Source organism: Tamandua tetradactyla, chromosome 16, assembly GCF_023851605.1.
Source record: "Tamandua tetradactyla isolate mTamTet1 chromosome 16, mTamTet1.pri, whole genome shotgun sequence".
NCBI classification, from domain to species: domain Eukaryota; kingdom Metazoa; phylum Chordata; class Mammalia; order Pilosa; family Myrmecophagidae; genus Tamandua; species Tamandua tetradactyla.
The window spans coordinates 5,708,269-5,732,264 of NC_135342.1; the positions used below are offsets into that span (position 1 = coordinate 5,708,269).

Genomic DNA, 23,996 nt, shown 5'->3' on the forward strand with positions numbered 1-23,996 from the left:
GCTGACCTCCCTCCCGAGCAGCCGTGGGGGTGGAGGGCTGAGGTCACCGTTGCCGTGACGACAAAACAGGAAGACACAACAGCTGGCGTTGTGGGGGCTCTAGGGGAGTGTCCTCCCGGACACAGCCCCAGGGACGTCTCCGGGGGAGGCTGGGGAAGGCCATGGCCATAGCAACCCATCTGTTTTGGGTTTGTTTAGGTTTGAGACCCCCCAGTCCAGGCCCTCCGTCACACACACACACACGCACACACACGCACACACACACCTCAGTTCTCCACTCTCCCTCTTCCTGGGCTCCGGCTCCGCTCGGAGAGGATGGCGGAACCCTCGGACACTTGGGCTGCAGCGGGGTGGGGGGACCCGGTCCCTGTTTTTTATGGGGTTTCTGGGCCAGAGCCTCCGTCTCCTAGGATCCTAAGGAGGAGAGGGTTGAGGGTATCTTAGGGGCTTCTGAGCCCGGCCCCTAACTGCTGGGTCCCTGGAAAAGCGCAGGCTGGATTCTTGTATTTCAGGAACGTGGGGGGGGGGGAGGGGATGGGTCCCCAAATCCTGGGCCCCGCGGTGAAAGGGGCTTTGAGGCCGGATTCCTGAGTCCCAGATATCCCAGTTGATTGCGGCGGGGATGGGGAGGGGGGAGGGGGAGCTGAGCAGAATTTCTGCGTCCCAGGCGGGAGCCCTTGGGGGCCCGAATTCCTGGGTCCCACGGGGAGCTGGGCTGGGGGCTCAGGTTCCCGGCTCAAAACAGCAGCATTCGCTCGCGGCCCAGCCTCCTGGGTTTGGGGAACAGATGTGGTTGGAAGCCGAGCCTCCTGGGTCTGCTAGGGAGAGATATTTTTGGCCTGCATTCCTGGCTCCCGGGTACGGGGAGGGGCCCAAAGCCTGGGTCGTAGAAGGACGCTAGGTCGGGCGCTGGAAGCAACTATGGGGAAGGCACCCGGACTGCCGAGGATGCCCCGACCGCGGCGCAGGGAGGAACCGCGAACCCGGCGGCGGAGACCTCCCTTATGGGCGACTCTGGGGCCCTGGAACGGATGGACGCGGCCCGGAAGGAAGAGGAAGCTTGGGGTTGGGATGCCGGGCCCGGGGCAGGGGCGGGGCGGAGGCCCGGGGCGCCGGGGTGCCTCCCTCCCAGCCGGGCTACTCACCGCGCTGCGCCGCCGTCCCCGGGCGCGGCCTGGCTGGCGGGTAACGCTGGGCGGGGCTGGCGACAGCTGAGTTTGCTCCGCGGGGCTGAGCTAACCCCACCCCTACCCCCGCCGCCGCCGCCGCCGCCGGGAGCCTTCCGGGTGGACGAACGAGGGGGCTTGGGGGGCCGAGGTCCAGGGTGGGAGCCGCGCGAGTCTCGCGATGGGAAGCGGCCCGGGAGCTGCGGAGGTGGGTGAGGCCTGGGGGTGGGGGGGGACCCGCGGGCCTCGCGCTCTGCAGAGGGGTGGGGGGTGCGGGGAGAGCCTGTGCGCAGACTTCAGTGCCTCGACCCTCAGCAGCCTGGCCCCTTCAAGGACGCGGGGTCTCCCTGCGCCCCAGGGACCTCTCCAGGTTCTGTGCGCACGCCTCCTTGGCCCCCCCGAGTATAGCAGAATCCACGCCCCGCCCCGGCCTAAGTCAGTCATTCCGGTCAGTACCAGTTCTCTTTGCCCGACCCCAGAGTGGCAGTCTTGGTCGACCCCAAATAGTCCAGGGGCAGGCCCTACTTTGCTATTCAGTGTTCCGACGCCGTGGGCTCTGGGGGACGCCTTCCTCCTTTAGATTCTAAAACCCCTCAGCAGTGGAGTTCAGGGTAGCCCGCAGCAAGCAAACATTTGAAAACTGAGTCATGGGGTGGGTTCTTGACCAGAGACACCCCGGGATCCCCAGATCTGTGTCATCCAGCACCCCTCAGAATCCAAATCCTCAGGCGGCTGTCACCAGCCTGGTGCTGAAACCCAGTCTCCTACAGGTCCAGCCCAGTGGGTGCCTTCCTAATAAATCGAGTTCCTTGATCAGAAGCAATATTGTCCTTGCTAGCATGATGGTGAATAGGGCTATTCAGTGAATCCATGCTGCTGCTGCTGGCAGAAGTGTGAAGGGCAAAGAGCAACTAACAAACCCACAGTTATTTATTCTAGGGAGGACAAATCGCTGCCCAGTGTGTGATGGAAGAGGTCCAATGTAATCTTTTTGTGACCAGGTATCTGGCTGAGTGTCCCAGGAAACAGTGCCTCACTGGGGGCTCCGGGGTGGGGGCTGGTGCCAGCAAGTTGGACACCCATCAATGACATGCCTGGTGAAACCTCAGTGAGGCATGTCTGCGAATAATCCGCCATAGCCATCTTGTGGATAAGCTGTCAAGCAAGCACTGGGGAAGCTGGGGAAAGAGGCTGAGTGACAGCCACAGGTTGGTCATCTTGTCTACCTGGCTGCTAACAGCAGTCTCTAATAGAGGCTTTGGGGAGAGAGTTCACCTGGGATACAGATCTTTCCATATTTGGGGTCCATCTGAAAGGTTTCTTCATTCACCAACAAATTATTCATTCTGAGTGCTTCCTATGCGAGAACAAAACAGACTAATACTTACTCGAATGGGGATTTTTATCTCTTTTGTTTAGTAGCCCAAGATTTAAGGTGTAGCAACTTCTTTCTTTCTTTCTCCTTTTTTTTTTTTTTTTTTTTGCATGGGCAGGTACCGGGAAAAAACGCAGTTTGCCAGAGGGGAAGGTGAGAACTCAGCCTGCTGCGCCACCGCGGCTCGCCCAACTTCGTCATTTTTAGGGGAACTTTCCATACTCTTCAGAACATTGGATTCTCAGAAATTCCCCCAAGGTGATAGGCTGTGCAACTTCCTTGGAGGTTATCTTGCATTTTTCTGGCATGTATGTGTATGAGTAGGACATACAGAATCTCTGTGTCTTCTTACTAACTAGAACTTCTAAGTATAATATCATCAATATAGTTGACTAGAATATCTATGGATATCAAGTAAAAGATCAAGTTTCCTGAAGCATTGATTGTGGAACAGAGCCAGAGAATGAATGTAACATGAGGGAGGTGTGGGGAAACTACTGCACATCTGAATTTGTTTCCCAAGGCTATTGTAATAAATAACCACGATCTGGGTTTCTTCAAGCAACAGAAACTTTGTTTTCCTATGTAGGAACAGTTTTTGAAAGCAGTTTTATTGTGATTACATTCACACGTCATATTTTCATCCTTTGTGTGCAATCGATCTGTGGCTTTTGGTAAACTCACAAGGCTGTGCATTCATTACGACAGTTAATTTTAGAACATTTTCTTTACTCCAAAAAGAAAAATCCCACACCCCTTAGCAGTCATCTCTCAATCCCTCTATCCTCCAGACCCTAATGGCCCCTGATCTAATTCTGTTTCCATAAATTTATTTATATTTATATTTTATATAGATGGAATCATACAATAAGTAGTATTTTGTATCTGGTTTCTTTCACTTAGCATAAATGTTTTTTTTAATTATTGTTATTTATTATTTTAATTATGTTTATAGAAAACATGTAAAAATACATTTCCATATTGCATGAGTGTGTACCTTTGTTACAACTGCTGAAAGAATATTAAAATATTACTGTTAACTATACAATTTACATTAAGTGTAGTTTTCTCATATACCAACTTATTAACACCTTGTAATAGTGTCACACATTTTTTGTAATGCATGAAAGAACATTCTTATATTGGTATGTTAACCTCAGTCTGTCGTCTACAACACGGTTCACTGAAAACAGAAATTTATCATTTCACAGCTCTGGGAGCCACAACTCTGAAATCAAGGTGTTGGCAGCACCGCGCCCCCTCCAGAGGCCTGAGGGAAGAACGGATTCCTTGCCTCCTCCAGCTTCTGGTGACTGCAGGCGTTCCTTGTTTTATGGCCACGTGGTTCCAGTCTCCTCTGTGTGTGTCTGTGTCTTCTTTGTCCTCTTCTGTCAGTCTCAGACCTTCCTTGACCTCTCTTAAGGAATAAGGATGCTTGTTGCATTTTGAGCCCACCCACATGGTCCAGGGTGAACTCCACATCTCAAAATTCTTAACTTAATCATACCTGCAAAGGCCCTTTTTCTAAATAAGGTAACAAAATACAGGTTCCAGGGATTCGGGTGTGGACACGTCTTGGGGGGCCAGTCCTGACTCATCTGCACAGTTCCAGGTGGAAGCAAACCACTTCTGGTTTCTCTGCCTACTGTGATAGAGAGAAACAGATTGGCCCTACCAGATGCCAAGGGCTGGGTTGGTTTGATCCAGCAAGGAGATCACATCTGGAATAGCTGCTGCAATTGGAGGTCCCTGGCTAGTGCTCTGAATTTCCAGTACTGAGGGTCCTGTGGAAGTGGACACGAACCGGGGGGTGGGGTAGGATGGAGATGGCTATGTAGCCAGCCCCCTGCAGGAGGAGGAAGTTTCCTAGATATTAACACTCTCAGTCTTCCATCTACCTGCTGCCCCAGCTCCTCTCTGCTCAAGGCCTTCCACACCCTTGCTCTGTGCCCTTTGGAACTGTTCCAGGATCAGCAAATTCTCCTTTAGGCACAATTTCTTCTTCATGTGTCCTTTCTTCTCTAGTCTTTGTTGGCATAGCTCTATCCCCTAGGAAAGATCTCTGACTAGGTTATCTAACTATGACATAGTTTTATCTGCTTACCTATTGGCCACTCCCCTCATTTTCCCCAGATGTTTTCAAAGTTCTCTAAAGATCTTCCATGTGCCATGAGCAGATTGTAGATGGGCTGAGGTGTTGGCGCCCTCAGCCCTCAGAGCCGTCTCGTTGCCCCTGGCTGTGGCAAGCTCCTCTGCTTACCCCAGCCTGCTGTGAAAACATCTTCGTGTTTCTATTTGCCCGTGAGGTCAAGTGTTTGGGAGGCACTGACTTAGAGACCCTAGCACCGCCCTCACCTCCAGTCCACCACACACACCCACACAGTCACCCACTTCTCCCAACAACCACTTCTTCCATCTTGTTTTCTCAGCAGCGTCCTCTACGACCTTTTCTTAGTGTGATAGGAACCCTTGGTCCCTCCGCTTTCCTTTCTTCACTTTTCCCTTTATTCAAAGTTGACCCCATGATCCATCATTTCAATAAACACTGAAATGTCAATACCTGACACCCTTTGCCCTTCTTTTTCTTGCCCTCATCTGGAAAAAAAAAAAAAAGCCCATCTATTATTGTTGGTTGTTTTTTTTTTTTTTTTCATGCTTCCCTGAAAAGAGGAAATTACATTACCAGGCAGAATATTTCTGCCATAAATTCATGATCACCAAATTCAAGCGTGCCTTCAACATTACTGACAACCTTATACAATTCTCTAGGCAACTCGTTCTCTTCCTCCACGGTGGCAAGTACGCTATTTCTGTCTTCTTCAACCTCTGACACCTTCATTCCCCTTCATTCTCCGCCTATGACTTGCCTTTTTTTTTTTTAGAGAAACAACAGAAACCATCAACTGGGAAACCTCCCAACTTCCCAGTATTAAAACCATACACCCGAGTACATTTCCACGACCACCATCCTATAATAGAAAACAAGTTCTTCTCATCTCATTGGCCAAATGTTTCCTTTTGAATGTTTTATCCTTTAACATATCCTTCTTCTCATAACTCTATGCGAGTCTGTTCTCTTTTGTAAAGCCAGCATCTTCTGCTCAAAGAACCTGTCATTGACTTTTGAACGTTTTTATTTTGATGAAATTTGCCATTTTAACCTTTTAAAGTTAATTGCATTCAGTGGTATTAATTGCATTCACAATGCTATACAACCATCACCCACCACTCTGTACTTCCAAAACTTTTTCGTCGCTCCAAATAGAAACTTTGCCCCATTACTCAATAACGCCTCATTTCCTCCCTCCCCCAGCCCTTGGTAACCTCTAACTGCTTTCTGTCTCTATGAATTTTCCTATTCTAGTTCTTTCATATAAGTAGAATCATACGATGTTTGTCCTTTTGTGTCCACTTTATTTCTTTTCTGGTTTGTCCTTGTTGAAGCATATTTCAGAACTTTTTCCTTTTTTATAGGAGAATAGTCATCAGTTTTTTTGTTTTTGTTTTGTTTTGTTTTGTTTTTGGCCATGTGCAGGCTCCGGGAATCAAACCCAGGTCTCCTGCACGTTAGGCAAGAATTCTACCATGAAACGACCTTTGCAGTGCCCTAGTCATTAGTTTTTAAATATTATCCTATGGGGAAAAAAAATCAAGAACTCCGAGTCTCTGTCAACTTCTCCTTCAGTCCAGGCTCATTATATTAGTTATCTATGTCAGGTAACAAATTGCCACAAAATTAGTGGTTTAAAACAATGCACAGTGTCCTAGTTTGCTACAGCTGCAGAAATACAATGCACCAGAACTGGGTTGGCTTTTACAATGGGGATTTATTAGTTTATAAGCTTCCAGTTCTGAGTCCATGCAAATGTCAAAATCAAGGCATCATCAAGATGACATCTTCTTTTGTACGATGTGCAAATAAAACTTCAAAAATAAACAGAGAGATACAAGTGCTAGAGAAAATGTGGAGAAAGAGATGTACCTATTCATTGTTGGTAGGGAAGCTGTGAGCTGCAGCCTCTCTGGAGGGCAGCGTGGTGGCTCCACAGGAGGCTAAGGGTGGGGCTGCCATAGGATCCTGAAACCCCGTTGCTCAGTATATACCCAGAAGAACTGAGAGTGGGGACACAAATAGACATTTGCACACTGGTGTTTATGGTGGCAGTGTTTGCAATTCGCAATAGATGGGGGTGGCCTAATTTGGTGTATACATATATCCGACTACTGAGCAGTTGCCAGAAGGAATGAAGTTGTGAGACATGCAACTGGATGAATGAAATCTGAGGATAGTATGTTGAATGAAATGCCATAAACAAAAAGACAGTATTATCATGCCTCACGCATATGGACTAACTGTAATATCCAAATTTGGAGAACTGAAGTCAAAAGTATGGTTATTCAAATTTGGGGAATTGAAATCGAAAGCATGGGTTATCAGATCGGGCCTATTGTAAAGCGTCCTAGATTCTAAGCTCTCACAGCAGTCACATCTATTCTGGAGTTGTAACTGTTATTTCTAAATTCTAAGATGCTGAGGTATTTGTGTATAACCTGGTCACTCACCGGAATTTCTGGTATTTCAGGTGTTTCTGTGACATCAGAGACTTATAACTAGAGCTGTGAAGCTATGAAAGTCAGCATTACCCCACTCAGCAACTATTTACAAAGCTGACAAAGTGATCAGACTTCGACCAGAGCTAGAAAAAGCTGATCTGGATAGGACCAAGGTAAACCAGAATACAGGGTAAAAGATGATTCGCTCTATATTTTAAAGCTTCCCGTGTGAGACCAAAGAAAGAGATATTTATTTTGTACAAAATTTATATTTTTGGTAGCACACTCATTTAACTTGGATGTCAGTTTATTCGAACATCATAATTACATGGAATCTTGAATAGGGAGTGAGATCTTTTTGGTTTGTACAGGTTATTGTGATGCCCTGATGCATCCCAGAGTAGCTGGGCAGAGAATTAAAAAGTATTTGCAAAGTGCCCTTGAGGGACTGGGGAGAAAGGAAGAAATTAAACTGGGGAATTTCTGATATTCTCGCAAGCAGTGGGGAAAACCAATCCAGTAGGCTGAGCCATAGATCTTAGGGTTTGCCCCTTTGAAACTTACTCCTGCAAAGAAGCTAAGCGTACTTATAATTATGCCTAAGAGTCACCCCCAGAGAACCTCTTTTGTTGGTCAGATGTGTCATCTCTTTTTAAGCCAACTTGGCAGGTGAACTTATTGCCCTCCCCACTACATGAGACATGACACCCAGGGCTGTAAATCTGTCTGGCAAAGAAGGATAAAACTCCCAGGATGAACCAGGACCTAGTATCATAGGATTGAGAAAGCCTTCTTGACCCAGAACAAGACAGAAATAAGACAAAATAAGTTTCAGTGGCTGAGAGATTTCAAACAGAGCTGAGAGATTATCCTGGAGGTTACTCTTATGCATTATATAGATATCTGTTTTTAGTTTATGGTGCAGTGGAGAGGCTGGAGGGAAGTATCTGAAACTGTTGAACGGTGTTCCAGTAACCTTGATTCTTGAAGGTGATTGTAGAAAGATATGACTTTTACAATGGGACTGTGTGATTATGAGAACTTTGTGACTGATGCTCCCTTTATCCAGGGTATGGACAGATGAGTTTAAAAAAAAAATGAGGACAAAAATAAATAAATAATGGGGGGGTGTAAGGGATAAAAAGAAATTGAGTAGATTGCAATACTAGTGGTCAATGAGATGGAGGGGTATGAGGTATGGGGCGTATATGTTTTTTCTTTTTTCTTTTTATTTCTTTTTCTGGAGTGAAGCAAATGTTCTAAAAGCGATCATGGTGATGAATACACAACTACGTGATGAAATTGTGACCCACTGATTGTATGCTTTGGATGGACTGTGTGATGCACCCCATAAGCTGCCGGGATGCAATACACAAGAAATGGAACGGCTTTTAAAAAGGGAATTTAATAAGGTCACAGTTCTAGGCCTATGAAAATGTCCACACTAAGGCACTCAGGGAAAGATACCTTAATTCAAGAAAGGCTGATGGGTCAGGAATGCCTCTGTCCGCTGGGAAGGCACGTGGCTGGCATCTGCTGGCCCCTTGCTCCTGGGCTCCGTTGCTTTCAGCCTCTGCTCCTTGGGGGCTGCTCACTGTGCTTCTCCAGGGCTGACCTTCATCTCTTGGCTTCCCCTGGCTCTCTCCAGGTTCTGGCTTGCTTCCCATCTCATGGGGAGGCACACGGCAACATCTATTGGACATCAAGCATCTCCAAACATCCATATCTCTGTATCCCATTCTACGTGGGCCTTGACTGGTTTACTGGAACCCTATAAAAGAGGAGACATTTTGGAGATGGTTGGTTTTTGAGAACGAGGAGAGAGCTACAGGACCACGACAGAATGACAAGAGAGAAAGCCACAAGATTCCAAGACAGAGTCCACCAACCAGCAACCTTTGCAGATGATGGCGAGTGCCCCTGGGGGAGCTTTATGAAGCAAGAGGCCTGGAGAGGAAGCTAGCAGATGCCGTGTTCGCCATGTGCCTTTCCACTTGACAGAGAAACCCTGAACTTCATTAGCCTTCTTGTATCAAGGTATCTTCCCTGGATGCCTTAGATTGGACATTTCTGTAGACCTGCTTTAATTGGGACATTTTCATGGCCTTAGAACTGTAAACTAGTAACTTATTAAATTTCCTTTTTAAAAGCCACTCCGTTTCTGGTATATTGCATTCCGGCAGCTAGCAAACTAGAACATGTCTGAGTAACAGTAAAAATAAAATGATGATCCCTTCTTCCTGAAGACAGACTGCAGGCGATTCCAGACTCCTGTCAGAATGGCAAGGTACATGGTGGCATCTGCTGGTCTCTTCCTTCTCGCTGGTTTCATTGCTTCCAGCTTCTAGCTTCAGTGGCTTCCTCTCTGTTTCTTTGGCTTTTTCTCTTAGGTTCTGTGTCTTTCTCTGTGTGTTTCATCCACTTACAAAGGACTCCAGTAAGAAGATTAAGACCCACTGTGTATGAGGAGGGCCACATCTCAACTTAAGATCCTGTTTACCCGAAGATCCTACTTACTGTGGGTCCACACCCACGGGAATGATTAGCTTTAAAAACATGCTTTTCTGGTTCTACATACTGCTTCAAACCATCGCCCACACTTATTATCCCATAGTTTCTGTGGTCCTGAAGTCTGGGCACAGTTTAGCCAGTTCTCCTAAAAGCTGAAGTCATGGTGTTGGCCAAGGCTGGGGTTTCCAATGGACGCTTGATGGGGGATTGATCTGTCCAAAAAGTTAATTCAGCATGTTGGTAAAATTCATTTATTTGTGGCTCTAGGGCAAGCTGGCTAGCAGGAAGTCTTATAAGACATTCCATCACCTTTGCTATAGAGTGTAACATCCTCATGGGAGTGGTATCCCATCATCTTCACAATATTCCATTATTTAGAAGCAAGTGACAGGTCCTCTCAACCCTCAGGGGGAGGATATAAATGCTGGAAGGTGGGATCACAAGGGCTCATCTTAGAGTGTGTCCGCCATGTGACTCAAAGCAGGTATTTCTGCTCAAGGGCTCCTCTTACCTTGCTATTCCTTCCTTAACTTGCTCCAATGTGGTTTCCAGCCCCACCATTCCATGGAAATGGATTTTGTTTGGGTTACCGTATGAGTTTCTTATTGCTGCTGTAACAAATTAGTGGTTTAAAACAACACCGACCAATTTATTATCTCAGGGTTCTGAGGGTCAGGAGTCTGGAATGAGCCTCACTGGGCTAAAATCAGTGTGTCAGTGGAGCTGCATTCCTTCTGGAACTTCTCGGGGACATCCGTTTCCTGGCCTCTTGCAGCTTCTAAAGGCAGTCGGCATTCCTGGTCCTTCCATCATCAAAGCCAACAGTGGACAGTCAAGTCCTCATATCATCTCTCTGACACGTCTCCCTCTTCCACATTTAAGGTCCCTCGTTATTCTATTTAGGCCCACCTGGATAATTCAGAATGCTTTCCCCATTTTAAGGTCATCTGATTCGCAACGGTAATTCTCTCTGTACCTTCATACTCCCTTTGCCGTGTAACATATTCACAGGTTCTGGGTATTAGGATGTGGACATCTTTGGGTGACCACAACTCTGTGTGCTACAGTCACCGATGACCAACCCACCTTTGCATCTCTCACCTTCATTTCACCTAATGTTTTGGAGTATCCAATTCAGTTGGCCATTCCCTACCTTTTTGAAACAATTTTTTTTTCAGTTCTCATCTTTTTTCTCTCTTAAGTCACCAATGCTGCTAGCATCTTCTTCCAGCTGGCAACACTGTCCTCTGGGGGTCATGTGGCACATCATTCTCCCAGTTTTCCTTCTGCTCCCTTGGGTTCCTCCTCTGCCTTCATTGCATGACCATGCTCCTTTTCCTGGCCGTTAAATATTAGAATTCCTCAGAGCTCTTTCCTGGGCCCTCTGCTGTTCTCGTGACATACCCTCACTAGGGGATTCCACACACATCAATGTGCTGGTTTGAACCTGTATGTACCCCGGAAAAGCCATGCTCTTTTATCCAATCTTGTGGGTGCAGACCTACTGTGAATTAGACCTTTCGATAAGATGTTTCCAAGGAGATTTGACTTACCTGATTCAAGGTGGGTCTCAATCCTTTCCTGGAGTCCATTATGAGAGGGAGTCAGAGACATTTAAAGTAAGAAAGAAAATGTCTGAAGACATTTTGGAGAGAAGAGCCAGCAGATATCCCCAGGTGCCTTCCCCTGTGACAGAGGAACCCCGGATGCTATTATTGGCCTTTCTTCAAAGTATCTTTCTCTGGATTCCTTGATTTGGACATTTTCATGGCCTTGGAACTCTAAGTTTGTAACCTAATAAATCCCCTTTGTAAAAGCCAATCCATGTCTCGTATATTGCATTCCAGCTGCTTTAGCAAACTGAAACACCAGCATTTAGTTAGCACCAATGAATAAATGACTCATGGATGAGTTAAGATGCTAGTTTAGCTGTTATAACTAAGACAAAATATCAGTGGTTACCGTATGAGTTATTTGTACTCATATGGTACAATATGGGAACCCAATATTTGTACTGAGTTATAATGAGAATTAGTACCGTCCAATAAACAATGGGAGCCACATATGAAATTTAAAATTTCCTGGTAGCTTAATTTTTAAAAAGACAAGTGGACTTAATTTTCATAATATATTTTATTAAACCCAAAATATTGATGAGATGTTTTACACCATTTTTCATGGTTCTCTTTAAAATTTAGTGTGTAGTTAAGAATGTTTGTGTTTGTTTGTTATATTTTTTTAATTAAAAAAGAATGCTAAAAAAAATCTAGTGTGTGTTTAACATGCAAAGCATATCTCAGTTCCGATGCTAAGTTTTCACGGGAAATATTTGATGTTGATCTGTGAAGAATTCATAGCATTTACAGTAAAAAGAAAAAGAAATCACACATTCAAATTGTCCAAACATACCTAAAAGATATCTAATAATGGAATCAACATCAGCTTTTAAATTTAAGATAATGCAATGCAAGTCAAATTAAAAATTCAGCTCCTTGATCCCACTAGCCACATCCGAGCACTCAGGGTTGTTAGCACTACTGAAAAGCATGAATTCTTTATGTTCAGAATGGAGCACTCATGGTTTGGGAGTTTCAGCCTGTTTCAGCATTCAGATTCCATCAACATATTAAACCATCGTACGTTGTGACCAAGAGGGGTTCATTCTAAGAATACAAAGATGGCTAAAATTAGGAAACCATTAAAGAAGTTTATCATATTAACAGAGCTAAGCAGGAAAAAAAATCACATCACCCCTTGTGCCAGTTTGAAAAGATTATGTACCCTAGAAAAGCCATGTTTCAATCTTGATCCATTTTTTAATCCTTATTCAGCACTGCACTTTGGAAACCTGATGAGATTATGTCCACGGAGATATGACTTACCCAACTGTGGGTATTAACCTTTGATTAGAGGGAGTTGTGCCGCCAACCCATTCCAGGTGGGTCTTGATTAGTTTACTGGAATCCTTTAAAAGAGGAAACGTTTTTGGAAAAGAACTTGAGAGCCATAAGATTCATTACAGCCCACGCAATCAGGGACCTTTAGAGATGAAGAAAGAAAACACTACCCAGGGAGCTTCATGAAACAAGAAACCTGGAGAGAAAGCTAGTAGATGTCACCATGTTCACCATGTGCCTTTCCAGTTGAGAGAGAAACCTGAACTTCATCGGCCCTTCTTGAGTGAAGGTAACATCTTGTTGGTGCCTTAATTTGGACATTTTTATAGACTTGCTTTAATTGGGACATTTTCACATCCTTAGAACTGTAAACTTACAACTTAATAAATCCCCCCTTTTAAAAACCATTCTGTTTCTGGTACATCACATCCTGGCAGCTGGAAAACTAGAACACCCCCCTAAATGCTGAAAGGGTGCCCGATAAAAGGGTGTTACCCATCTGTGGCCCCTGGAGTCCCCAGCGCCTGCTCTGTGAATGGATTTCTCTGGTCTCCAGTGTCAGAATGTCTAAAGCTACTGCTTTTCAGAATGTCCTTTGTAGGACTCAAGCATATATGGACCTTGTAGCCAACATTGGATATCTGGGGGGCTTCCCAGCATCTCCACCTCCATCTTGTTTTGGAGTAATTTCTCACTGTGGGCATACTGGTGGGAGCCCGTGTCTAACTCACAAAGAAGCTTCAGGAGGCTTGACCTGCCCCCTACTCCCGGGTAGGGAGGGTGCCTGCAATTGGATGCCTCTCCCTGGGGCCTTGAACCAGGAAGGCGAAAGGCAGGGGGGTAGGAAAATTCGGGTGCAGAGGGGTGAAGGTGTCACCGGTCAGTTGCCTGTGGAGGCGAGTGTCCAGTGGTGCCGGTGGCCGAGGCAGTGTCCTGACCAGCTGTGGTCATGGGGTGCCTTGGATGCGTTCCCCTTTCGGCTGCCTATTCCTCGCTCCCTGCCAAATTCCTGAGCCTCGTTCTCCAGTCTTCCCGGGTACCCCGTTCTCTCGATGGCCTTCCAATAAATTCCCACTCTGCTTTAGAAATCCAGAGATAACTTCCGTCATTGCCAATCAAAAATCACAGTAGCAAACTCAGTTGCCCTAAAGCAGGAGGTCTTCGGGAATTTCCCTTGGTGTGGCCGGGAGGAGGTTCAGCCACCATGAAACTATTTTCCTTTTCCTTGTAAGGCAGAATGCATTAACAGATGCTCACTATTGTCTTCAAGCAAATTATATCAAGATCTTCTGTTTGGAAGATGAAGTGGGGGTGGGTGAGAAAGGAAATGTTTGATACATACAGCCCCCTGATCAACATCCTTGTGACACTGGAAATGCAGCAAGTTTCCATCTATAAGGGATTGGAAAAATAAACTAATAAAGCACATTTAAGAAAAGATTAGGAAGCCATATTTGCCTAAACAAAGCAATCTTTAGATTATATTGTCTTATGTGAGAAAAGCAAGAGCAGAATGGTGTTTGAAGATACCTGCTTTTGTGTGAGTCAATATAAAATAAGGATACTTCCTGTTTTATTACATTTGCATAAACACTGGGAGGATACACAAAAAAACTAATGAGAGTGGTGACCGCTAAGGGAGGGTTAAAAAAAAATGAGGTGCATGGTAGAGGTGCGGGAATGAAAGTTCTTAAAAATATATAAATACATCTTTAATTTTAAATACATTAATGCATTCCTTATTTAAAAATCATATATATGTACTACATGACTCAATGCATGTAAAATACTTACAGCAATGTCTCATCCCTATATGCTAACAATTGTGTGTGTGTGACTATGTCCATATATGTTATTTATTTATACATACACCAATGGATAGTTCTGGAAAGATACAGAGAGCAGAGGGAGAGGGGAACTGGGCAACTGGAAAACTGGGATGGGAGAGAGACTTATTTTTCACTGTCTACCCTTTTGTATTTTCTGAGGTCTCTGCCACGGTAAATATATTACCAAGTCAAAACACATAACTGTGCATGCATTTCAATGAACTATTTATACCCTGCCAGGCAAGGAGCCTTAGGATGCCAAATGAATACAGATGCCTTTTTCTGTCACGTTCCAGGAGCAGGCTACAGGGGACCCTGTCACCAGAAAAATGTTACAATCCCAGAAATTCCACAAGTTCACAGATAAAAATAGTGCGGATCAAAGACTCACGGTTTGAAGGAACGAAGGCCAAGGTTTCTGCAGCTGAAATCCTGTGGGGCAGCACCCTGCCCCCTCCCCCACCCCTCCCCACCCCCACCCCTTCTCCAGCACATCTGGCTCCCTCGGGGAACTTGTCCCGTTAACCTCTGGGTGCCCTATGTGACCCGGCGTGGGGCCCAGGACACAGGAGCCTTCCATAAACATATGTCATTTCAGATCATCCAGGGCTGAACTACTTGCGGTCTCTCTTTCTAAATTTAGCCGGTCAAGCCGAAGTTCCTGAGAACACCTCAGGGCTGCATGCAGAGCTGGGCAGAGCCGGGGCCCCGACGGGACTGTACGGATGAAGGGCATCCCTCCTAGATAAAGGAAGAGGGTAATTATTCCAAGGGAAGGGGGAGACCTCAGAGGCAAAGACACAAGCTCACAGCCACCCGCACACGCAGTAAAGGGAGGGAGAAAGACTCGTGTCCTTCAAATGGGCACATGAAGAACTTGCTTTTGCTTGGGAAGTTATAAATGAATCTTGGGGTGGACTGTGACTGTGCTGAATTGCACAAATATAAAAAATATTTAAAAGGTTTTTCATCTAGAGGAAATGTATGACACTATTATGAGGAGTTAATAAAAGAGGGGTATATGGAAAAATGTACCTATTGCAAACTATGGAGTAGAGTTAACAGTAATATTTTTATATTTTTTCATCAACAGTAGCAAATATACTACATTAATACTGTGGGTCAACAATGGGGAAAGAATAAGCAGCATGGAAGGATTTTATTTTTATTTTTATTTTATTTATGTTCTGGAGTAATGAAAATGTTCTAAAATTGATCATGGAGATGTAATGCATAACTATGTGGTGATACTGGGAACCACTGATTGTATACTTTGGATGATTTATATGGTGTGTGAATATATCTCAATAAAATTGAAAAAAAGTGTTTTTGAATAGCAATGGTTCTAATAGGAAAATTAAAAGATATAGGGAATGTAGGGTCTGTTTTAGACTGAGTGGCCAGGGAAGGGCATTTTGGGGGTTGACATTTGAACTGAGAGTTGAGGTATAAGAAGCCACCTCCACTGAAAGAGTCTCAGGAAGTCTGGGCCTAGTCCAGTCACAGGAATAAGAATGTGTGAATGCACAAAGGAAGAAGCCTGAAGCGGCAGATTCAGAGAGATAAAGGAACTGCAGTAGGAAATGAGGCTAACTCTATAGCCTTGTCAAAACGTAATACTGTGGTTGTCATGATATGGTATTATCATAGTGTGATTGTCACAAAGATACATACATGAATGACGAAACACAATATGGAAATCAGAAACAGTTACACACATATGAAGCCACTTGATTTATGAACAAATTCATAATGGAGTGCTTTTTACACAGTGCTGAACCAATAACCCCTACCTCACACCATACCCCAAATACATTTCCAGATGGCTCACAGGTCTAACTGTGAAAGACAGAACAATAAGTGTCTGGAAATAAGTCACTCAAAAACAACTTTGTCATATGGAAATTGGCAAAGATTGCTCAAACAAGACACAAATGCTTCAGGAACAAATGAAAAAGTGATAAATTGGTCTTCAAATAAATAATTTCTGTCCATCAAAAGTTATTTTTAGCTAAGGAAAGGAGATAACTTTGGCACAAAGGGGATTGTTGAAAAGAAAATGAAATGTCGCACAGGGAGAAAAGGACCTAGTTTGCCTCTGGAGTATGGTCATTAATAAGGGGTTACCCCAAATGTTAAAATAAATTGGGTAGAATGAAATAATAGTGGTCAATGAGAGGCAGGGGTAAGGGGTGTGGTATGTATGAGTTTTTTCTTTTTTCTTTTTATTTCTTTTTCTGGAGTGTTATAAATGTACTGAGAAATTATCATGGTGATCAATATACAATCATATGAAGAAATTGTGAGCCTTTGATTGCACATCAAATATGGAATATTCATATGTTAAGAATGTTCATGTTGTATGTTAATTGGTTTTATTAATAAAGATTTTTTTTTTAACATAAGGAGTTACCCCCAAGCTCTGTGAAAGTGGGATGGAAACTAGAAGCAGAAAGAATCATTTCCAATGTGGGAAAAAGTGGAGAAATAAAAGTTTGTTCCAGAGGCTCTGGGTGTCTGAAGGGACTCAGAGGAAGAAACTCAGGGATCGAAAATACTGTGAAAAGGGATGCAGACTGGAATGTGAGTGGGAGCCGTGAGGGATAAATGACTTCTCATGTTCAGTTCTCTAGTACTGACGTTTCTAGTTTTATCACCTCTGAGTGGATATGTGTTTTTCCTACTTGGGTCTGTCCTTCAGGGTATACAAATCCCATGTCACCCTTATATTCTTGTGTGATTTCCAGTTGTCTAAATGTATCAGTCAGATTTTGAGACAGGAAAGAGACAGCACACTCAGATTGGGTAATTTGAGGATATTTTTACTATTTTCAAAGGTGTCAGTAGGGTGTATGGGGGCCCCATGCGTAGACACATACCCTGGTGGGATAGCCGTGAGGTAGTATTACTATCCCTGATGTGACAATGGCAGGCGCAGCTCAGTGACGGGAACCTCAGGAATGCCCTTCAGTAAGCTGGGAAGAGCTAACACCTCACTGATGTGCATTTCCTTTTCTTCATCATATATATTAGATTAGCAGATAGGAACTTTTATTACCTAGCAAGCTATACTGAGGCCTTCTGTGTTATTTTTTAAAATTTATTTTAAAATAGTGTATATTCACAGGCAGTTGGAAAATAGTACAGAGAGTTCCTGTGTGCTCTTCAACCAGTTTCCTCCAATGGTGGCATCTTATGTAACCACAATACAGTATGCAAACCAGGAAGTTGACACTGATGAAGTGTATGCAGGAAGTTGTATGCTGCTTTATCAGATGTAGATTAGTGTAAACACCACCACGGTCAAGATTCAAGACTTGCCAACTGCTGTAAAGTTCTCTTCACCCATTCACCACCCACACCACACCCAACTCCTGACAACCTCTAATCTCGTCTCCATCTCTATAATTTTGTTATTTTAGGAATGTCGTGTAGATGGAATCAAATGGCATATGACCTTTTGAAATAGTATATGACCTTTGGAGACTGGCTTTTTTTTTTTTTCCATTCAGTATAATATCTTCAAGATCTATGCAAGTGATTGAGTGTATCAATAGTTCACTTCCTTTTGTGTGGGGCAGTAAACTGTATGGGTGTACCACAATTTGTTTACTCATTCTCATAGCGAAGACCATTTTTATTGTTTCCAGCTGTTGGTATTACAAGTTCCATGATCTTTTGAAGAAGTGGGTTGTATAACTGTGGTGAGAAGAGAGATATATTGAAATTTTGAAATATGAATTCGAAAACATATTTCTGTTTGGTAGCAATTTAATGGCCCATATGAAGGAGATCAGTTAAATAAACGATGCTAATAAAGCTATGGGAAGTAATAATAACTCACATATCAAAAAAAATAATGAGGAAACTGGGACACTTATGCACTCCTGGTGGGAATGTACAATGGTGCAGCCACTATGGAAGACTGTTTGGCAGTTCCTTAGGAAACTAAATATCGAGCTGCCCTATGACCCAGCAATAGCACTACTTGCTATATACCCAGAAGTGCTGAAAACAATGACACTAACAGACATTTGCACACCAATGTTCATAGCAGCATTATTCACAATTGCCAAAAAATGGAAACGAGCTAAATGCCCATCAACAGAGGAGTGGATCAACAAAATGTGGTATATACATAGGATGGAATATTATGCAGCAGTAAGACAAAATGACATCCTGAAGCACAGGACGAGATGGATGAGTCTTAAGGACATAATGCTGAGTGAAATTAGCCAGACACAAAAGGATAAATACTGTATCATTCCAGTTTTATGACCAGCATAAAGGTATAATCAGAGGCTTATAATACAGAATACAGGGACTTAGAGATACATAGAAGCTAGAGATGGGTGAACTGTTAGCTAACGAGGTTGAACTCCAATGTAAGGGAGTAGATAGGAGCAAAGGTAATTCTCTAGTCAGTCTAGAAGTAATATTATCCTGATACTGTGTCAAACTTTAGGGACACCCAAATCAATAGGCCATGCCCTCGATCATGAGGCTTACTCCTGTGAAGCTTATGTAGGTAGTGGAGAAGCTTAGACAACCAACAGGCATGCCTAAGAGTTACTTCTGGAGGACCTCTTTTATTGCTCAGATGTGGCCTCAGTCTCTCTAAGCCCAACTCTGCGAGTGAAATCATTGCCCTCCCCCCTACATAGGTCATGACACCCAGGGATGAAAGTCTCCTTGGTGATGTGGGAGATGACTCCCAGGGATGAATCTAGACCTGGCACCATGGGATCAACAATTCCATCCTGACCAAAAGGGGGAAAAAGAAGTAATTAATAAAGTATTAATGGCTGAGAGAGTTAAAATGGAGTCGAGAGGCTACTCTGGAGGTTGTTCTTATGCAAGCCCATGACTAACTCTGGGAGCTGTCCTGTAACTACTTGTTGAAGAGTGCTTTGAAAACTACTGCTTTTTTATTTCTTTGCTTTGTATACATGTTATACTATACGATAAAAAAAAGTTTAAAAAAATAATGGGGAGGCTATATTTGTAATATTTTTATTGGCATGGAAATGTCTTCAGGATCTAATATCCAGTGAAATAAGCAGAATGAAGAGCACAAGTTTTGAAAAATGAAAATGTATTTATCTAGTTGCTGGTCTTTCATAAATCCTGGGAGGAAGCACAGGAAGCCCATCAGAGTGGTGATGGCCATGTGAGGAAGGAAGAAAACATCTTCATGTGCAGCTGGGGGACGAAATGTCTTAGTTTTTGTACACTTCAGTAATATTTGGATTCTTCGAACTTAAAAGTGTGTTACCAGCTTAAGTTATAGATTAATTATGAGCTTCAGATCAAGTAAAGTATTTAGAACAGTGCTTCAAACCTCAGTACATGCTGACTATTAGGCATATTCTTGCAAATGCAATGAATTTCTGGAAAGAAATACCAGAAAGTGGTGCAAGCAGAGGGCCACTGAGAAAGTGGAAAATGGGGATGGATGAGCTATCTGTTTGACGCAGTCCTCTCTTTTGTACTTTGCACAAAAAGTACTTTATACTTTGCCATTTACTGTGTAAATTTTTCCTGAGTCAGAAATTAGGTACATAATTGTATTCTGGCTATCAGGAGCCTGATGATGTCAAATGAAGGCAGATGCCTATTTTTCACCCAGTGTCTGGGAGGAGACCTCAGTGAACCTCTCATTAGGAAGACACAGCCCTGTTACAGAGATAAAGGCGATGATGAACGAAGACCGATTCTTGACACATGCTCTAAAACACGCAGCTGGAAGGCCAGCATTTGAAGAAAGTGTCCGGGACTCCTAGTCGGGATCTCAATCCTTGTGCTTCTCGCCGGCGACTGAGGATCCGTGAGCTGCTGTGTCCACCCCAGCAGCCTGGAGCGCCTTCGTGGCGGCCACACCCAGTTCCTCTCTAGATCTTCTGGAGCCAGGATCACAGGCGGCTTCCAGGACCGTGTGTCATCTCCCAGATAAACTTGGCTCCGGAGTATGAGAGGAAAGGCTGGTCATGGGCCAGAGACAGGCGCCTCACCCTTGTGCTCTCTCCCCCTGTATTCGTAGACACAAGGCCTAGGGTGGGGTGGCTCGGCTAAAAAACTGGACAAAGTTTCATAGATGAGTCTGAGTCCTTGAAGGCTCGTGTGTGCTTAGATCACCCTCTAGCGGGCGGTGACGGAAAATGCATTTGTTGTAGGCATTGATGAGGACGGTAATGAGTCCTTCTCAGCGTTGGTGTCTGATGTACCAGACATCTGGTGGTCACGTAGAGGGAGGGCATGGCGGTGGACCAGAGACACACAGTCCTTGCTGCCTGTCTGGGTTTGCTAAAGCTGCTGAATGCAATATACCGGCATGGGTGGGCTTTAACAATGGGGATTTGTTAACCTACGATTTACAGTCCTTAGGCTGTGGAAACGTCCAGCTCCAGGCACCAACAGCACGATACCTGGGCTCTGGGGACAGGCTGCCGGCATCCGGGATGCCCCTGTCCCACCAGAAGGCACGTGGTGGCGTCTGCTGGCCCTTTGCTCCCCCGCTTTGTTGCTTCCAGCTCCTGGTGTCCGTGGCTTCTTTTCTCTGTAAGCTTCTCTTAATTCCATCTCTTAGCTTCTGTGTGTGTTTTATCCTCTCACAAAGGGCTCCGGTAAGAGGATTAAGACCGACCCTGAAGGAGGTGGGTGGCATCTTTGTTGAAATCGCCTCATGAAAAGGTCCCACCCACAATAGACCGACACCCACAGAATGGATTAGAAGAGCGTGACTTTTGGGGGGGTACGTGCAACTTCAAGCTGCCACACTGCCCTTTAAGGGTGTCATTCTATGGAGAGTTGCAGACGATAAATAAGCAAACACATGAATAAGATGTTTCCAGAGAGTTAAAGGGCATAAGTGTAATCGGATATGAGGAGCCCAGGGACAGAGGGTGCTACTTTAGAGTGGCCAGGCAGAGGGGGGCCATCTGGGGGGTGGCGTTTTGTTTTTGTTTTGCATTCATATATTTTTATTTGGAAATGCTTCCATCAGTACAGCGAAATTAAATTTCAGAGACACTAGATTATCATGTGTTTATTATAAAAGAGAGGCATGGAAATTACTTAACTGATGGAAGAGTTCAGAACTTCAGGGCCATGGGTAGCTTCACACGATGCCTTTTCAGTAGTGATTTATTTCACTCTGCATCCTTCCCAAGAATGTCGGCATCTCTAAATAAGAAATAATTCTTGTCACCTAGAACCACCTTGGTGCTTCCATACTCTGGAAGAAGCGCTTTATCTCCAACTTGCACACTAACTCGTTAAACATCTCCGCCCTTTCCTTTAGACCCCAACCCAACAATGGCACTGGTGCTTGCAATCCTTTTCCTTGAGATTTTTCTGAAAGCATAGCGCCACCTTTGGTTGCACGCCTTTCAACCAATACTCATTCAAAGAGGGGAAGAAGCTTTCTAAATGCCGCCACAAGGAGAGAAACCGCAGGCCGGCCCTCAGACATGACACGAGAACTTGGAGAAGAGGTGTCCAACAGGTCGCCCAGCCCGAGACGGTCACGTTCAGGCTCAGAGCTGGACGTGGAGAGCGGCTCCCTACGGAAGGGTGGACATGTCTAACCCAGGAGTGTGTTCGTGTGAGGGCCCTAAACAAAAGGGATGCCCCACCTAAGTGCGTGAAGGAGGGAGAAATGGTAGAAGGGAGTAGGACATGAAGCTCATCAGGAGAGCCGGAACCAGATCAAGGAAGGCATTTTAGGACCGAATAAGGAATCCGGCTTTTACTCAAACTGAAAACGGAAAGCAATCAGAGGCTTTTCCATGGAAATGATATGATCTGGCTTTCAAACTGGAGATGACATAATCTAATTTTAGTTTGCAAAAGAGTACTGCTGTGTGGAGAAAAGAAAGCAAAATGGGGAGAGTGAAGATAACAAGCCCAGTGAGGATAGAGCAGGGTCTTGGAAAAGATGCTTCCTCAGCCAGAGGAAGCAGGGGAGACAGATCTAAGAAAACTGACCGAGGAGATTCCTTCACCCAGAAAACACTCATCGAGCACATTGTGCCTTGTCATAGGCACTACAGATAGAGTGGTGAAGTAAACAATGTCCCATCTTCATTGGGTTCCCTTTCTACGTGGGGAGATGGATAATTAAACATGTAAAGAAATAGACACAGCATGTGATGTCAGACAGTGACAAATGCAATGAAAGAAAATAAAGCAGGGCCTTGGAATAAGGGTGACTTAGTGTAATTCTAGGTGAGGTGATGGGAAAGGCCACTCTGGAGATGGTGCTGGACCTGAGATTCGAATGAGGTGATGGAGAAACCAAGAACTTCCTCCAAGAAGTGCATTCCAGGCAGAGGGAACAGCAAGTGCAAATTCCTGGAATGGGAGCACACTTTGTTTTGTTTCAAGGAGAACTAAATGGGCACTGTGGTTAGAAAGAATGAACGAGGGGAAGGTAAGTGGGAAATGAGACCTAAGAATCGGCAAAGTTTGGGGGAGATACATTTGGAAAGTAGATTACCAAAAACTTGGCTATGGATTCCAGATGGATGACCTATGTTTAACCTATGGGCAGGTTACCTGACAGCTGTCGCTCATGGTGTCAACAGCCACCATACGTGGTGAGTGACCAACTCATGGACTCTTTTTTTGTTTGTTTGTTTGTTTGTTTTAACTTTCATGAAGTATTTTTGAGAACTATAATTCTTCAATATATATCTATACATAGGAACACACTCAAAGACAGTCTATTGAGGGGATTATGGACTCACTCTGTTACAGAGGCTCCATTGAAGGATTATTAGCTGAGAAAATCTGAGATGCCCACTAGTCTCTTGATGATTTAGAGGCATATGTTTAGGGCAAGGCAGCCTAGTCACTCCATCGGATAATATTGCAGGGAGAGGAAATCCACCATGGGCCCTGAACATTTTTGCATGTTTTTGCTGGGTATGCCAAGAATGCAAGGCCCAGCCCACTCTTTTTCTGGTCATTTCTCAGGGCTGAGTTTGCAGCAAGCAACCTTGATGGATGAGAAACCATCTCCTCTGCTAAAAGAGGTGAATGCTTCCACGCTCAGGGTTCTTCAGCTCTGGGGCTCCCCTCTGCATGTGTAACATCCACCTGTGGGCCACCGGAAGAACCAATGCGAACGTGAAGCCTGTTGTGCTGTGAGTAATTCAGTTCTTTGCTTCTGACTCAAGAGGCTTGTGCCTTTTGCCACCATTCATGAAACAGGAACACGATAACATATTCTCTTGTAAGTATGGTGAAATCCCAGACCCTGATAAATATGCCTTCAGGGAACAGATTGCCAATCACTCTACCGTCTCTGAGAAGTCCACCAGTGGGGGTTGGTTTGAATGTCTTAAATTCCTTAAATTTAGGAATAGGGTCTTGCTCTCCAAGACCCAGGGAAGTATATGCAGGGAAAGAGCTCAGTCTCTAAAGGATTTGGAAAGATGTCTGCACCATATTAAGAGGTTTCAAGAAAGTAGCTGTTCTTCTTAGAGTTATTGAATTATTATGTGTTAAAGTGGGCATTCAGAAATGGGAAGATATCATCTGGGGATATTCTGGGAAGCAAATGAGTAATCCAGGAGATTTAGACTAAAGGCTTTTGAAAGGCAGATGAATTCACTTGAGGATGTGGCCTCCCACACTCTGAAGGATTGAGATATCACCTCAG

The 23,996-nt window shown here is 44.5% G+C and overlaps 1 protein-coding gene, 1 long non-coding RNA gene and 1 pseudogene across 13 annotated transcripts in view; 1 reads left to right on the forward strand and 2 right to left on the reverse strand.

Annotated features, from left to right (window-relative positions):
- The window catches only part of MYADM (myeloid associated differentiation marker), a 7,005-nt gene extending 5,730 nt beyond the window's left edge, over positions 1 to 1,275 (reverse strand). The window contains exons 1-2 of one of the 3 annotated variants that reach the window (XM_077130835.1): positions 1,146 to 1,275; positions 266 to 414 (exon numbers count right to left, since the gene is read on the reverse strand). The gene's annotated coding sequence lies outside the window, so the exon portion shown is untranslated. Of the gene's footprint in view, positions 1 to 265; positions 505 to 1,145 lie in introns of those variants that run through there. The other 2 variants (XM_077130837.1, XM_077130836.1) reach the window with 2 other exon arrangements.
- Positions 1 to 15,084, forward strand: part of LOC143658673 (uncharacterized) — a 16,724-nt gene extending 1,640 nt beyond the window's left edge. Inside the window, exons 1-6 of one of the 10 annotated variants that reach the window (XR_013163279.1) lie at positions 1,155 to 1,374; positions 2,093 to 2,167; positions 2,660 to 2,799; positions 3,753 to 3,850; positions 7,125 to 7,268; positions 8,744 to 11,810. This is a non-coding gene — a long non-coding RNA (uncharacterized LOC143658673). Of the gene's footprint in view, positions 1 to 1,154; positions 1,375 to 1,437; positions 2,375 to 2,659; positions 2,850 to 3,752; positions 3,851 to 7,124; positions 7,269 to 8,743; positions 11,811 to 12,437; positions 12,907 to 14,628; positions 14,747 to 14,975 lie in introns of those variants that run through there. The other 9 variants (XR_013163277.1, XR_013163284.1, XR_013163283.1 and 6 more) reach the window with 9 other exon arrangements.
- Positions 15,085 to 21,480: 6,396 nt separating this feature from the next.
- On the reverse strand, positions 21,481 to 22,906 carry LOC143658251 (10 kDa heat shock protein, mitochondrial pseudogene; annotated as a pseudogene).
- Between the last annotated feature and the right edge of the window lie 1,090 nt (positions 22,907 to 23,996).